Source organism: Ruditapes philippinarum, unplaced genomic scaffold (genome assembly GCF_026571515.1).
Source record: "Ruditapes philippinarum isolate M1 unplaced genomic scaffold, ASM2657151v2 ctg3430_1_1_1_1, whole genome shotgun sequence".
Taxonomy (NCBI): Eukaryota; Metazoa; Mollusca; class Bivalvia; order Venerida; family Veneridae; genus Ruditapes; species Ruditapes philippinarum.
Window position 1 is genome coordinate 244,754 of NW_026860251.1, and position 17,217 is coordinate 261,970.

Below are 17,217 nucleotides of genomic sequence, written 5' to 3' on the forward strand. Positions count from 1 at the left end.
GCTCAAATGACAAAATAATATCATCGTTTCACAAGATAGCAAAAGCATTGATCACAGAAGACAGTCACGGCGTTCCATACGCATTTGTAAGGACAATCTTAACGATGTCGATCGTCCTTCATGTTGTCTGAAGAAGAATTCGCGACAAAATCGGCATACGTTTATTTTTTTAAATGAGCTGTAAATTTGACTGTCAAAAGTTACTTATTTTAAAATGCAGTGTACATTATTAGTTTAGAGTGTTACATAAATGAGTAAACAAATATAATGAAAAATATTAAACTCAAACCTTTTTAAGATGTACATTTCAAACATTTATCGGAGCATACTTAATCACAGAATTTGAATGTTATTTTTTATTTTAATTATCATTTTATTATTTTTTTGTTCGCCAGTGTTATGGATTTGATCCCGTTATAAACTTAGACTGCTTCGAAGAAAGTGTAGGCAGAATCAATAACATATACCTGTGTACGCAGTATCTTGATTGTTTTAGAGTGTACACAGTATCATAATGTTTATTTCCTGTAATTAGTTCGTTTCAAGACTTTTTCGTACAAAGGAAAAATAATTGAGATTAAAAATATGTTTGTGAAATAGATTGTTCGATAAACTAACTTCCATTTGTGTGAAACTTTCAGCTTAATCGAAAATTTCTCAATTTTAATACCGGGTTTACGCACTATCCAGAATCAAAATCGCATTCAACGCGAAGTGTCAAAAAAAGTTCAATATTTAAAAAAATAAAGATCGCGATTCTGAAATAAGACGTGGAATGGTCTAAGTATGTGCTACCGATTCATTTCCGACGGTTTTCATGTTTGTATTATCCTTAGTTTTCTTTACGATGTTAGGCTGCCAGGCTGATAGGCTGCTAGGCTTCTAGCTTCACAAATTTCGAAGCGTTAAAATTAAAAACAAAACAAAGTTCAATATTTAAAAAAATACAGATCGCGATACTGAAATAAGACGTGGATGGTCTAACTATGTGCTACCGATTCATTTCCGCCGGTTTTCATATTTGTATTATCCTTAGTTTTCTTAGGCTGCTAGGCTGCTAACTTCACAAATTTCGAAGTGTCAAAATAAAAAAAAGAGTTCAATATTTAAAAAAAATAATAAATTTTCTTCGTTTAAAAGTTCAATATTTAAAAAAATAAAGATCGCGATTCTAAAATAAGACGTGGAATGGTCTAAGTATGTGCTACCGATTCATTTCCGATGGTTTTCATGTTTGTATTATCCTTAGTTTTCTTTACGATGTTAGGCTGCTAGGCTTCTAGCTTCACAAATTTCGAAGCGTTAAGATTAAAAACAAAACAAAGTTCAATATTTAAAAAAATACAGATAGCGATACTGAAATAAGACGTGGAATGGTCTAACTATCTGCTACCGATTCTTTTCCGCCGGTTTTCATATTTGTATTATCCTTAGTTTTCTAAGGCTGCTAGGCTGCTAACTTCACAAATTTCGAAGTGTCAAAATAAAAAAAAGAGTTCAATATTTAAAAAAAATAATAAAATTTTCTTCGTTTAAACATAGTGCATTAGAAGAAAATTATTTCCCCTGGTTTTGTTCCCGTCGGATCACATGAGGGCGCTATTCGCGCCTAAATCAGCACGTGATTTTCGGAATAGCGTTGCAAATTCATTCAGTGCTTGGTAACGGTTCAACTCTACAGGCTCAATTAGCTGAGATATCTAGGCAGCTTTCTTTACAAAGGCAAGACGTTACAGAATTGAGAGAAGAGGTGCGCGGCCAGAATATTTCCGTCGGCAAAGAGGTGAAGAAAATCAAATCGGACATTTATATTACCTGGAAACGACAAGGTAACAAAGTTCAGTATACCTTTAACAGTGAAATAATCGACTTACTGAATCAAGCTATTTGGGGAATTGACAATAACAAATACGCCTACTGCCGAGATATCATTTCCGAGGCTTTGGACAAAGAGAAGCATCGTCAAAAGCAAGCTTATACGTATTGCAGATGCGTCCGAAGCAGCCTGGGAAACGGTTAATTGCTAATTGCTATACAGCTAATCCACTGGCAAGCGAATCCGAGGATGAAACTAAACTCCACAAAGCTGAGAATCAGGCTCTCAAGAAACGTTAATCAAAGACATCTTTTAGAAACGTCTCCAGTCTTCTCGCAAAGTGCCACCGTCTTCTACCGTCACTTCCGATGCACTTTTCAACAATCCTACTGCTTTTTGCAGTAATGCAGACGACATCTATCCAATCCTGCCAGCTAGGGGAACAAGACTTTTTTGAGGCTTCAACAGTTTCAAGCCAAAGTCTTCAACCTACGGATCATATTTCTCCTGCGGTTCATTCGATCACTTCAGGCGCTTCTGTCCCTATGTCAACGGTCCCACCGACGATAGATCAGCACGGTTTCCAGCCAAGAAGCATTGGCAATGAAAATCCGGGTCATTTATCTATGGAAGATGGGTATTATTCTCATGTTATAAACTGTCATAATACGCGAGAAAGTCATTTAACAAATACATGTAACTACAGTGTAACTTCTGAAAACCGAACTACCATGGGACTTGTCAAAAAGTTCGGATTTCAGAGGTTTCCGGAATTCAGAGGTTTCGGATAATGTGGACAATACTAAGCCACTAAATGTCAAGGAAAATGTGGCTATTACTGTAATATCATATAAAATAGTCTTTTGGTCAAAATAAAGATGTGAAGGAAAAGAAAACATTGATATTCAACACTTTATTTAATACTGCAAATGCCTTTGAATTTTTATCAGTTTGTAGAAATGTTGTTAATTGCATAAACTTACATATTGTCCGATGCTAGTTAATTAATTAGTACATCAAATGCAATAAAATCCCTAAGGACGTTTGATGCAATATTGTCCCAACTAATTGTCATTTAATCCGCTAATAAACAGTTCAAATTAACTGACCGCATCAAACATACCATTTCACAGTTTGTGATTTTAACGTGTGTCAAATTACACGATCACCGCTAATTGGTAAACAATCGACAGGGAGATTAAATCTTCCTGCAGGGTAAACAATCTCGATTTACAAATCTGTCACAATGTATTTCACACCTTTGGATATTTCCGGATTTTGGAGGTAAAATTGCATTGATTTGACTCTAATTTTACGGAAATATCGTCCGGAATTCAGAATTTAGAAGTTCCGGAATTCAGAAGTATTATATTAAAAGAAAATAGAAGGGAAAAAATCGGGACCGAAAAAATTGTTCGGTTTTTAGAAGTTTCCGGATTTCAGAAGTTCCGGAATTCGGAAGTTACACTGTATTTTGAATATGAATCTAGCCAAAAAGACATTATAGTACGTGGTCGATTGAAAAGTCATGTAGAATTCTGGATAAATATAGGTTCAATTCTTTTGTAAAAGAAACAATTAATACCGTTTTATTCTGCTCCTCATTCGTGTATTTTGCCAAACAACAAGTCCGCTTTAGAAAATCATTTTTTTTTGTAAGCGAAGCTATATCAGATTTATTGGACAGAAATTTAATTGAGTTGTGCGATAACATTCCATTTATTGTTATTCCGCTTACTGTGTCCACTAGAGATAACGTTAAAAAGCGTTTGATTCTTGATCTCAGGGAGGTTAACAAACATCTATGGAAACAATATTTCAGGTATGACGATCTCAGGGTCGCATTGTCATTTTTAAATAAACAATGCTGGATGATTAAATTCGACATACATTCGGCATATCATTTTATAGACATTTTTCCACAGCATATTTAATTTTTGGGTTTTTCTTGGCCAGATAAAAATGGTGTTGTTAGATACTATAAATTTTTAGTGTTACCTTTTGGACTTTCCACTAGTCCGTATGTTTTTAGTACAGTTACACAGCCATTAATCGCTAAATGGAGATCTGTGTTGCAGTAAAAAAAAAAGATCTTTTATCGTCCGGTTTTAAACCCAAAAATGAAAAATGTGTATGGGCACCTGTCCAACATTTACAGATTTTAGGATCAGATATTGAATCAGATTCGGGAATTATTTCTATCCCTCAAGTAAGAATTGATAAATGTTTAAAAAGAGTTGAGAAAACATAGCCGTGTACCTGTTCGTTTGCTTGCTAGCTTCGTTGGTCAAGTCATCTCCATGTCAGTAGTGTTCGGTTACGTTACACAAATTATGACCAGATATTTAAGTATTGACTTAGTAAAGTCGCCACATTGGGATTTCTTTATAAAACTTTCGCCAGAAAGCAAAGATGAATTAAAATTCTGGGAACATGAGTTAAAACTACGAAAGCCTAATAGTGTCAAATGAAATAAAAAATAAAAATGCAAAGGCGTTATAACGCGAATAAAGGCATAATAACGCGAATCAAAAGGCGTAATAACGCGAATAAAGGCGTAATAACGCGAATCCAAAGGCGTAATTACGCAAATCAAAAGGCGTAATAACGCAAATAAAGGCGAAGTAACGCGAATCAAAAGGCGTTATAACGCGAACAAAGGCGTAATAACGCGAATCAAAAGGCGTAATAACACGAATAAAGGCGTTATAACGCGAATTAAAAGGCGTAATTACGCCTTTATTTGCGTTATAACGCGAATTAAAAGGCGTAATAACGCAAATCAAAAGGCGTAGTAACGCGAATAAAGGCGTAGAAACGCGAACCAAAAGGCGTAATAACGCAAATCAACAGGCGTAGTAACGCGAATAAAGGCGTAGTAACGCGAAACAAAAGGCGTAGTAACGCGAATGAAGGCGTAGTAACGCGAACCAAAAGGCGTAATAACGCAAATTCAAACGCATTATAATGCCAATTTTATACCGTATTTATACTTATCTAATGGCCTAGTCACGTGAGAAAGGAAAAACAATATTGATCTGAATTTATTGCTGAAGATATAAACTCGTAATACTATATAATAATATAATATACAGTTACTCAGAATTCACATCATTGATTTTACACATGTCAATATAGTAAATGAATTTCTATTTTTTCTTATATCTTATCTTATTTTATATGTGCGTCATATGTTCAATTATATACGGATATGTCCTGTATAATTACTTAATAATCTGTAGTATATTTTAATTATGTGAATGTCGTTCCTAATTACGCTATAGGTAATTGGCTATAGGTAACAAGATTTGGAAAAACGTAAGGCATACGTAAGTCACATTAGGGTGAAAGTATCTCTAATTATTGATAGGTATGCTTAGAGGGGTAAAAGTGTTTCTGTTAAGTTACAATTATAGGAGACATTGTCTTCTTTGTCTTTATCGAAAAGTATCTATAGTTTGGTGATAGTAACCTCTAATCTCACGAAAGCAGTCTTCCTAATAAAATATTAAAAAAATCAGACTGTGGCCTTAAGGACGTATCCGTACAGAATTGAAAATAAAACGTACATCTTGATCAATTCATTTCAATCAACATTGTTCTTCCTATCTTACATCATAAGGCCACGGTTTGGAATTTATATGGTATTAAATAAGCGTTATAACGCCTTTCGTTTCGCGTGATTATGCCTTTTGGTTCGCGTTATGACGCCTTTATGTTCGCGTTATAACGCCTTTTGATTCGCGTTATTACGCCTTTTGATTCGCCTTATTACGCGAAAAAAAGGCGTTATAACGCGAATTAAAAGGCGTAGTAACGCCTTTATTCGCGTTATAACGCGAAACAATGTCGTAATTACGCGAATCAAAAGGCGTTATAACGCCTTTTTTCGCGTTATAACGCGAAACAAAAGGCGTAATAACGCGAATAAAGGCGTAATAACGCAAATCAAAAGGCGTGCTAACGCCTTTATTCGCGTTATAACGCGAATCCAAAGGCGTAATAACGCGAATCAAAAGGCGTCCTAACGCGAATAAAGGCGTTAAAACGCAAATCAAAAGGCGTAATAACGCGAATAAAGGCGTTATAACGCGAAACAAAAGGCGTAGTAACGCCTTTATTCGCGTTATAACTCGAATCAAAAGGCGTAATAACGCGAATAAAGGCGTTATAACGCGAAGCAAAAGGCGTAATAACGCGAAAAAATGCGTAGCAACGCGAATCAAAAGGCGTAGTTACGCCTTTATTCGCATTATAACGCGAAACAAAAGGCGTAGTAACGCCTTTATTCGCGTTATAACGCGAATCAAAAGGCGTTATAACGCGAATTAAGGCGTTTTAACGCGAAACAAAAGGCGTAGTAACGCCTTTATTCGCGTTATAACGCGAAACAAATGGCGTAGGAATGCCTTTATTCGCGTTTTAACGCGAATCAAAAGGCGTAATTACGCGAATAAATGCGTTATAACGCGAATCAAAAGGCGTACTATCGCGAATAAAGGCGTTATAACGCGAATCAAAAGGTGTAATAACGTGAATAAAGGCGTTATAACGCGAATCAAAAGGCGTAATAACGCGAACCAAAAGGCATAATAACGCAAAACAAAAGGCGTTATAACGCTAATTTAATTCCATATAAATTCCAAACCGTGGCCTAGTAATGTAAGATAGGAAGAACAATTTGATCTAAATAAATCGATCAAGACGTACGTTTTATTTTCAATTCTGTACGGATACGTCCTAAGGCCACAGTCTGATTTTTTAAATCTTTTGTTAGGAAATGCTTTCGTCTGATTAGAGGTTAACTATCAGCCAACTATAGATACTTTTCTACATAGACAAAGAAGGGAATCTCTCCTATAATTGTGACTTAACTGAAACACTATCCCCCATTTAAACATACTTATCAATAATCACCCTAATGTGACTTATACCTTACGTTTTCCCAAATCTTGTTACCTATAGCCTATTACCTATAGCTTAATTAGGAATGGCATTCACATAATTAGAAGATACTAGATGTTATAAGGTAATCAAATAGGATATATCTGAAGATAATTGAACATATGACGCACATATAAGATAAGATAAGATAAGATAAGATAAGATAAGAAAAGAAAAGAAAAGAAATTCATTTACTATAGTGACATGTGTAAAATCAATATGTGATACATGTGAATTCAGATTAACTGTATTTACGTCCAGTCCAATGGACCTATAAGGCACCAAGACACCTTAAATTGGCAAATATTAAAGAGTCTTCATTAGTTTATGACAAATAGTTTGCATTATTACTGCGCAAATGGAATGTTAGTTATTGTAAATGTATATTATATTATTCTATACGAGTTTATATCTTGAGCAATAAATTCAGATCAATATTGGTCTTGCTTTCTCACGTTACCAGGCCATTTGATAAGTATAAATATGGTATTAAATTGGCATTATAATGCGTTTTAATTGGCGTTAGTACGCCTTTTGGTTCGCGTTACAACGCCTTTATTCGCGTTACTACGCCTTTTGATTTGCGTTATTACGCCTTTCATTTCGCGTTATAACGCCTTTATTCGCGTTATTACGCCTTTTGATTCGCGTTATTACGCCTTTATTCGCGTTATAACGCCTTTTGATTCGCGTTATAACGCCTTTATTCGCGTTATTACGCCTTTTGATTCGCGTTATTACGCCTTTTGATTCGCGTTATAACGCCTTTATTCGCGTTACTTCGCCTTTATTTGCGTTGCTACGCCTTTTTTCGCGTTATTACGCCTTTTGATTTGCGTAATTACGCCTTTGGATTCGCGTTATTACGCCTTTATTCGCGTTATTACGCCTTTTGATTCGCGTTATAACGCCTCTTTTCGCGTTATAACGCCTTTGCATTTTTATTTTTTATTTCATTTGACACTATTAGGCTTTCGTACTATTAGGCTTTCGTATAAAACATTTGAATTCCAGAAAATTATTTGATATCATTTACTGCAATAAAATAGTTTATTCAGATGCAAGTTGTATAGGCTGCGCTATCTTTGAGGTTTGGTCACCCGATGAGATTACTCAGTCTTCCACATGGAGGGAGCTTATTGCTGTTTATATCGAGGCTATTTGTTTAGTTCAGTGTAAGATCGGAATAGAGCACCAAAAGGTATATTTCACGAGTGGCGCAGCCACGAGTGAAATATGAACTTTTGGTGTTCACAAGGTGAAATATATTTCGATCTCACACTAAACTAAACAAATTTTCTTTTTATTACATGCAAAGAAACGTTTTAAAAAGACATTAAACCTAATACTGAATGAAAAGCGCCCCAAATAATAATACAACGTGACGTCATTTACGACGTCACGTCATTAAGTTGGTACCCAGTTCTGTGAACGCTGTTATTTCACTGAAACAACGTAAGGGGCTTAAATTCAAAACAGTGAAATTATCAAAGTGGTAATTTCACTGTTTCAAACAATGAAATTACCAGTTTTATATCACTGATATATTTCTATAAACCACTGAATAGCATGTAATAAATAGAGGATATTCAAGTTTTTTCAATAAATACATGATTTATTTTCATCGAGTGGTATGAAAAAAAATATTTCATGAGTGGCAGTAGCCACGAGTGAAATATGATAATTTTCATGCCACAAGATGAAAATAAATCATGTATTTATAGAAAAAACTTCAATTTTCTGTTTATTATATACATTGCTCTTTTTTGATGTTAAAATTTGAAAGAATTTTCCTTAAATTTTGCATATTGGCAGAACTTAATAGAAAGTAGTCCGGCAAGACACCAGTGAAAATACGGAAAATATGTTTCACTGCAGTGAAAAATAAATTTTTACAGATGAATGAAAATACGGGAAATGAAAATACGCATTTTATTTAATTAATATTTCTCAATATTTCATTTATAAGTATATAATAAAGAGTGTTAAAATCTATACCACAAGTACTTCGTTTCCAAAAGATTAAATAGTTTACTAATAACCAGTCTGTTAGTAAAATTGTAAAGAAAGGTTCCATGGTTCATGATTTGCAGAGTATAGCTATAGACATTTATAAGTTTTGTTTGAATAACTCAATTTTAATTGACATTGAATGGATACCGAGATCTGAAAATGAAAAAAGTAGATTATCTTTCAAAAAATTGTGATTTCTACGACTGGGGTATTTCAAATGAAATATTAAACGCGGTGCAGAGAAAGTGGGGCAATTTAGACGAAGACTGGTTTGCTTCGGATAATAATGCAAAATTGCCGGTATTTTATTCCAGATTTTGGAATGTTAATTCTAGTGGCGTAGATGCATTTACGGAAGACTGTTCAGGGAAGTTTGGGCTTTTTGTTCCACCGATATCCATAGTATCGGACGTTCTTAAGAAAATGTACATAGATAATGTTCAAGGCGTTATTATTATTCCCCATTGGGTTTCCGCTAGATTTTGGCCTATTTTGTGTCCAAATGGGAAATTTATTAAGAACGTGGTTGACTGGATATTGTTGCCCACGGAAAAAGAATTTTATACATGTTGTAAAAATGGCAAGGGAATTTTGGGAAATCAGAGTTTACTTTTAAATATGCTTGCTATAAGAATATCATTTAAATAACTCTTTAGAGATATAGCAAGCTAGATAGATTTTATTTGTTTGTTGTAATTATTTTTATAATAATTTTATATCGAATTGTTTTGAATCTATAATAGCTAGGTTTTGCAGCCATGATAATAGCAAGAATTTGCAGCCATAATAGTCAGGCTTTGCAGCCATGATAATCGTAAGGCTTTTCAGCCATGATAATACCAATGCTTTGCAGCCATGATAAAGCAAGGCTTTGCAGCCGTAATAATAGTAAGGCTTTGCAGCCATGATAAAGCAAGGCTTTGCAGCCATGATAAAGCAAGGCTTTGCAGCCATGATAATAGCAAGGCTTTGCAGCCATGATAATAGCAAGGCTTTGCAGCCATGATAAAGCAAGGCTTTGCAGCCATGATAATAGCAAGGCTTTGCAGCCATGATAAAGCAAGGCTTTGCAGCCATGATAATAGTAAGGCTTTGCAGCCATGATAAAGCAAGGCTTTGCAGCCATGATAAAGCAAGGCTTTGCAGCCATGATAATAGCAATGCTTTGCAGCCATGATAAAGCAAGGCTTTGCAGCCATGATAATAGCAAGGCTTTGCAGCCATGATAATAGCAAGGCTTTGCAGCCATGATAATAGCAAGGCTTTGAAGCCATGAAAATAGTAAGGCTTTGCAGCCGTAATAATAGTAAGGCTTTGCAGCCATGATAAAGCAAGGCTTTGCAGCCATGATAAAGCAAGGCTTTGCAGCCATGATAATAGCAAGGCTTTGCAGCCATGATAATAGCAAGGCTTTGAAGCCATGATAATAGTAAGGCTTTGCAGCCATGATAATAGCAAGGCTTTGCAGCCATGATAATAGCAAGGCTTTGAAGCCATGATAATAGTTAGGCTTTGCAGCCGTGATAATAGCCAAATAATTTTTAAAACGTTTTGTACTCGGAATAATAGTTCGACTTATCATTCATGATAATAATCAAATGGTAACTAAGGTTCTATAATCATGATATTAGTTATGTTTTACATTTTGTAGTTTTGCCTCAGTGTGGTTTTTGTGCAGATTACTGCAGCACTGCAGTTATGTGCGATTAAGTATTGTACTCTGAATCGTATTTTCTGTTTATAACAATATCTTATATCTGGAGTTTTTATTTCACTATGTTATGAATTTTAATTGTTATATTAAATAGTGTAAGTTCCATTGGTATAATATACATTCATATCGATCTTTACATGTAAACATTGATTTGTTAATTCATGCTTCATCTATTTTGTTTAGAATATTTAATTTAAAATATTTTTTACGTGTATTTTTTCAGTGTCATAAAAAAGATATAGACGAGCTTCCGGTTAAGCTGGCGGATAAGGTGACCCTTTTGCTACAGATACTTCAACATTCTAGAGCCTTTAGCACGTGCAAAAATTACAATAGTACGTTCAATAGATTGATTAAGTGGGCCATGTTAAATGATCTGGGTAGTGGGGACATTTTGCCCGCCAGTGAGTTGCCGTTAGCCATATTTTTGACTTCTTTAATCAGCAAAGCGTATTTTGTCAAAACCGGTGTTTAAAAAAGAACCAATTACCGTAGAATTACTTTCTTCTATTTTTGATAACTTACAGAGAATTATTTGTGCTTTTCTACTTTCATTTTCTAGATTTTTAAAAAGTTCTGCACTGTTAAGTATAAAAAGATGTGATCTAGATTTTTCAAGTACACATATGAAAATTTTTATTGAGTCGAGTAAAACAGATCAGTATAGAGATGGATCTTGGGTTATAATAGCAAGAACAGGCACGAAATTATGTCCAGTCACTAATATTGAAAAGTATCTTGAATGGGCTAAATTTTCTATGGATTCTTCATGGTTCATTTTTTGTAATCTAAGCGCCACTAAAAATGGTCATAAGTGTCGGAATGTTTACAGAGCAATGTCATATATAGAGGATATTGAATAAGTGTAAGTTCAATACTAAATTTATTGCACGAATATTATTTTATCCAACGAGTGCAATAAATTCAGTAATGAACTTACACGAATTTAATATTCTATTTATCACTTACCCAAAATAAAACGTTTAAAGTGAAATAAGAGTCATGTTTCATTGGCGCGCCTATAGTATATAACATTTAGCACGTCTTTACACTATGCTTGTATAACGCTCATGACGTTAAGTCAAAATATATGCACGGCCGTGCAATACCATTTTTACGAAGTCGCAAAATCGGCACGGGTGTGTGATAAAGTACTTTGCGAGATTTATTTAGAAATGCTTTAACTCCATTTGTAACAGACATTAATAAATATTGTTTACATTCGTTAAGGTCAGGCGGTGCAACCGCTGCCGCTAATAAAGGAGTCAAGGATAAAATGTTCAAACGACATGGTCGTTGGTTAAGTGAAAAAGCTAAGGATGGCTATGTAAAGATAGTTTGGGGGAACGATTATTCGTTTCTCAGTGTTTAGGTTTATGGTATTAACAATCAGTTTGTTGATTAAAACATTTTTGATCATTTGGAACACGTACTCTTTATATTCATTTCATGCTTTATCCCGTTCTTTCAGTTCAGCTATAACCAAGACGCTTGCAACACATTAAACGTTATTTCATAACTAAATTGTTATGTTGTTCATTCTATATATTTATGGTTGTGATCATATTGTATCAGTCGGGGACGATTTGAGGGGACAGATCGCGATACTGAAATAAGACGTGGAATGGTTTAAGTATGTGCTACCGATTCAATCTCCACGCAGTGATCTCCCCTTAATTCTTCAGCGTAGATCTCTGCCACCAAGGTCCGATATATCAGAATTTCAGAAATAATGAGAATATTTTCTACCGAGACAATATTTTGATATTTTATATTTTTTAGCTTTTGAATTTATTTTTCGTTATTTTGCATACTTTTGATAATTTTTTGATAAACTATATCGAACGTAGGCACTAAAAGTTAAAAATAAAACAGAAAGAGAAAAATGACGTTAGATTTTCTATGTAACGGTCGATATTTGAATTTTGACGTTACGTCATGTGCCTTTCATCATCATGTGACGTCTATGAAGGCAGTGATTACAATTCTGCCAAGGGAGGTAATCACTGTGAGGAGTTTGCTACCGATTCATTTCCGACGTCTTTCATGTTTGTATCATCCTTAGTTTTCATTAGGCTGTCAGGCTGCTAACTTCACATATTTCGAAGCATCAAAATTAAAAAAAAAAAAAAAAACAATGTTCAATATTTTAGAAAATAAAGATCGCGATACTGAAATAAGACGTGGAATGGTCTAAGTATGTGCTACCAATTCATTTCCGACGGTTTCCATGTTTGTATTATCCTGCTAGGCTGCTAACTCCACAAATTTCGAAGCGTCAGAATGAAAAAAATATGTTAAGATAAAGTTCAACATCTTAAAAAATAAAGATCACGATATTGAAACAAGGCGTTGAATGATCTAAGGAAGTGCTTCTTATGTATTTTCCGACTGTTTTCATGTTTGTACTTTTCTTAGTTTTCTTTAGGCTGCCAACTTCAGGCTACTAGGTTGCCAACTTCAGGCTGCTAGACTGCCAACTTCACGAACATGTAATATTACTATATTAGTCCCTTTGTTACCTTTTTTATATACTGTTTGTATATTTGTTACAATTATGAATAATAAAAAAAAGACTTTGTTTATTTGATTACTGTTTTGTATGTTCCAAAGAAAATACATAGAATATTCTAATCCCTAGCGAGGCTTAGTACCAAAGCTCATGATGAACAATGTCTTTTGTCCGCCCATTCATCTCTGATATACAATTTTGGTAAAATCCAATCAACCATTGACAAGAACATTTGGTCATGTGTACTAGTTCATAGTCACTTGCTGCATTTCTAGCTTGGACGCTCTTTGATGCTTTTCATTAATGCTTTACTTGTTATATCATGATTTACAATTTGCTGCGATGCATGTAACGGACATTTTGAAAAATACAGTCGATGAATGTTTTGTTTGGGCTTATTTTAGTATGGATTTTCATATTTCTTACCATGATTATGTGTTGATATTTGTATAAAATAAGTAGAATTATAGGTGAAAAAGAAAATGTACATGCTTTGATATTTTTTGACTACAGTAGTGACACAAACAGAACAAATTTGCACTACTGCCATGTCACATAACAAGTCTTGCAAGTCTTATTTGTATTGGAATTACTTTCCTTACCAGGTAGGCATCAGTGAAAGCGTATTTTTTTTCAATTTAATATCTGGCCCCGCTCTCATGGACAGTGCATACGATAAGTATAATTATGCAAATATAAATGATTTACATGATCCGGAAAATTGTACAATAGTATAAAATCTAAAAAGAAAAAGACCTGTGTGTAAGGAATCTGTATTGAGCGCGTTTTGTTTGCGCGGATCTTCTCAATTGCTGCATTGCAGCAACAGTTGTGCTTGTTTGCAATAAAAGACCACTAGGCCAAATTACAAACAATAAGGTATCAAATAATTGTCAATGTAGTGTATAGCTATAGTATATACATGTATATATTATGAAAATGCTGAAAAATATATTGCAAAAACACGAAACAGGATGACAAGACGACAGTGCGACAACGCGCCATTTGGCGCTTTGTCGTTTTGTGGCTAGGTTTCAATGTTTCATGTTATTGTGTTTAAAGCAATAAGGTTTTTCAGAATAAATCAATTATAAATTTTTTTTTTAAATATTATTTGTATGCTAATATAATGTATCATGTTATTGATGTTCATTGGTTTTCTCTGATGATGTATAAGAAAGGATAAAAAATCCCTAAAAAGGTAAAAAAAAAACGCCAAGAGTGATAATGTTGCAGGCTCCTTTTGTTTGAGTCTGCTCATGAACGATTCTAGCATATTAAAGTTATTATCTCCGCCCCTGTCACCGGCTTAAGCAGAATTCAATTTTTAACAGAAATTCTTTTAATTTAAAAACATAGGCAAATGTTTACCTCTTTATTATGCACGCATCGAGATATTAAAAACTTATTGTATTACATGTATATTTATCGTATGTTGCATCCAATGCTGAGAGAAATACGGCCTATCTTCTTTTTCTGACGATATTTTAAAACACATAAACTCACAGTATTATATTTAAATTGCAGGAAATTGTACATTGATAGAAGAGACGATACAGCTGCTGTTTTCTCGTTATTTGCACAAAACTTACGTTTGAATGAGTTCAACGATAAGATAAAGTGGAACACAGGGAATGGACACACACTTTTAAGATACTAGTATTTAGGTTCATAATGATGTCTGAACAATATCTTTATTTTCTAACTTATTAGTATAAAATTTGTTGCGTAAAACCCTGTTATGATTTAGAAACACATGTTATGTTGGCATTTTTAATAATGTTATACAAAATACTGATAAATACATGTAGTATTGGCAAGCAATATATACACGTATTATCGAATTCTCCTTTTCTGATCATGACAGAAATTAAACAATTGTGTACCAAAAATGTTGTGACATTTTTACTTCATAAATTGAATTATCTACGTTTGTATAATTCAATTTCATGAATTCACGATTTCAATTTCATTAGTTCACGATTTAAATTTCATAAATTCACGATTTCACGTATTCCTGCTTTCACGATTTTAGCCACATCATTATTTGCGAAATGAAATTGGTGAAGCTAAAATCTAGACTTTTTTTAAGTTTATTTTTATAAAGTAAATTAGTAAAGCTGAAGTCATGAAGTAGAAATCGCTAGTTTGTGACAGTTGGCATCTCACATACTATTACTTGAAATCCTTAATTTGCAAAATTGAAATCATGATATCATTCATTCACTATGCTGAAATCTCATAACTCTTTCTTTGCTAATGAAGAAATCTAATAAGTTCTAAGCTTTAATCAAAATGTTATTGCCCGTCCACGTTTTTATTATTTATGATTCGTAATTAACATGTAACGTGTTGACGGTTTTCTTCTGTTAACAGTCGCTCTCTCTATCTATATGGCCAATGAGTCATGAGTAGGATATATGAAATTTAAAAATTGAAGATAAACTGTAAATAATTAACGTATTATAAGGTTATTATATATTTTTGAGTACAACTGAATTGTTTTTGACGACTATACAACAGTTGACCAGCACTTTGTCCATTAAAGATTTGCAACGTTGCACCGGTGATATTGAATCGGTATTGTATTTTTTACCTGTTAAGTATACACCACCAATTCTTAAGGCGAAAAAAAAAAACACTGAAAGTCAACAATGTTTTTGTATTATATTAAATGTACAGTCGCAGTACAATACGGATTTGATATTGACATTTTTAACACGAAAAAAATAATTTAAAAACAGTCTAGGAGTCCAGTATTGATTTGATATGGACGCTTATTCGGATATTTTTGTCGTTAGGGTTACAGAATTTCCTATAGGATGTGCAGGAGGATGATGAAGAGACTTTGCATAGTAGTGATGTTGTGGAAAATATCCAAACTTTTGTTTCTGATCATAATTATTGTGTTGAAGAAAGAATTTGTACTGTTGATAATGATACATATCTTAATATTTCTTTTGTCAATGTCTGTGGTCTTGTTTCAAAATTAAATAATCCAGATTTTGTAGACTTTGTAAAAACATTTGATGTTTTTCATTTTGCTGAAACCAAATTAGATGACTTTGACCAACCTTGTTTAGATGGTTATGTCTACTTTGGTAAAAAATCGTAAAAAATTTAAGAATAAATCTGGGGGAGTTGGGTTTTTTGTTACAAATGAACTGTCTGATAATATTCAGGTTTTAGAACTAAGTACAGAAAATTGTCTTTGGTATAAGTATAATGATTCAAATTTAATATTTTCTGTCATCTACATTCCTCCTGAAGGGTCAATGTATTCTAATATTGAAATTTTTGACAAGATTGAAAATAATATTGTTGATATTATAACTATGTATGGTGAAGTCAGCTTTGTTTTGATGGGTGATTTTAATGCTAAAACAGGTACACTTAAAGATTATATTGAATTTGATAAATACATATTGGATACAAACTTTGATGGTATTACTAGACAACAGCTGTCTATTGTTAACCTGTTAAATAATGGTATTACATTGGATAGACCTTCCAAAGATAGTAGTAATGTAAACAATTTTGGTAAACGTTTGATTGACTTATGCAAGTATAAAGCTGTGAATGATGTGTTTAAAAATAGTTTTGATTTAGACAGTGTTTCTGTATTACAAGTAGAACTCTCAGAATTGTTGACAAGTAAAACTTATTGTGATAATACTATTAATAACTTTACTGAGAAAGTTTCTCAACTATTTTATAATGCTGCTGATAGCTGTCACTTGATTATTGATGTGAAAAATACTGCACAAAAAAGTACTAAAAGACGTAAGAAATCACGTCAGAAAGAGTGGTTTGATGATGATTGTAAAGTAGCAAGAAGAACATACTTGTCAGATAAGAATTATTATAGAAGAAATAAGACTGATACTGACTTCCAATCAATGGTGTCTAGTGGAAAATCTTATAAAAAGATGATAAACAAGAAAATTAAGTCTTATCAAGATAATATTAATAAACGGATACTTGGCTTAAAGTCGTCAGACCCAAAAGCTTTTTGGAATTTGTTAAATAGATACTGCACGGACAGCAGGGATACTGTGAATAATATTTCAAAAGAAGTCTTTCTTGAACAGTTTGTTAAATTAAATGAATCTGATCTAGATATTGACAATTTAGATGATTTAGATCTTGAGAATATAAGTTGTAATAATAGCTTCTTAAATGCAGAAATAACTATTGAGGAAATTAAAAAAGTTGTAA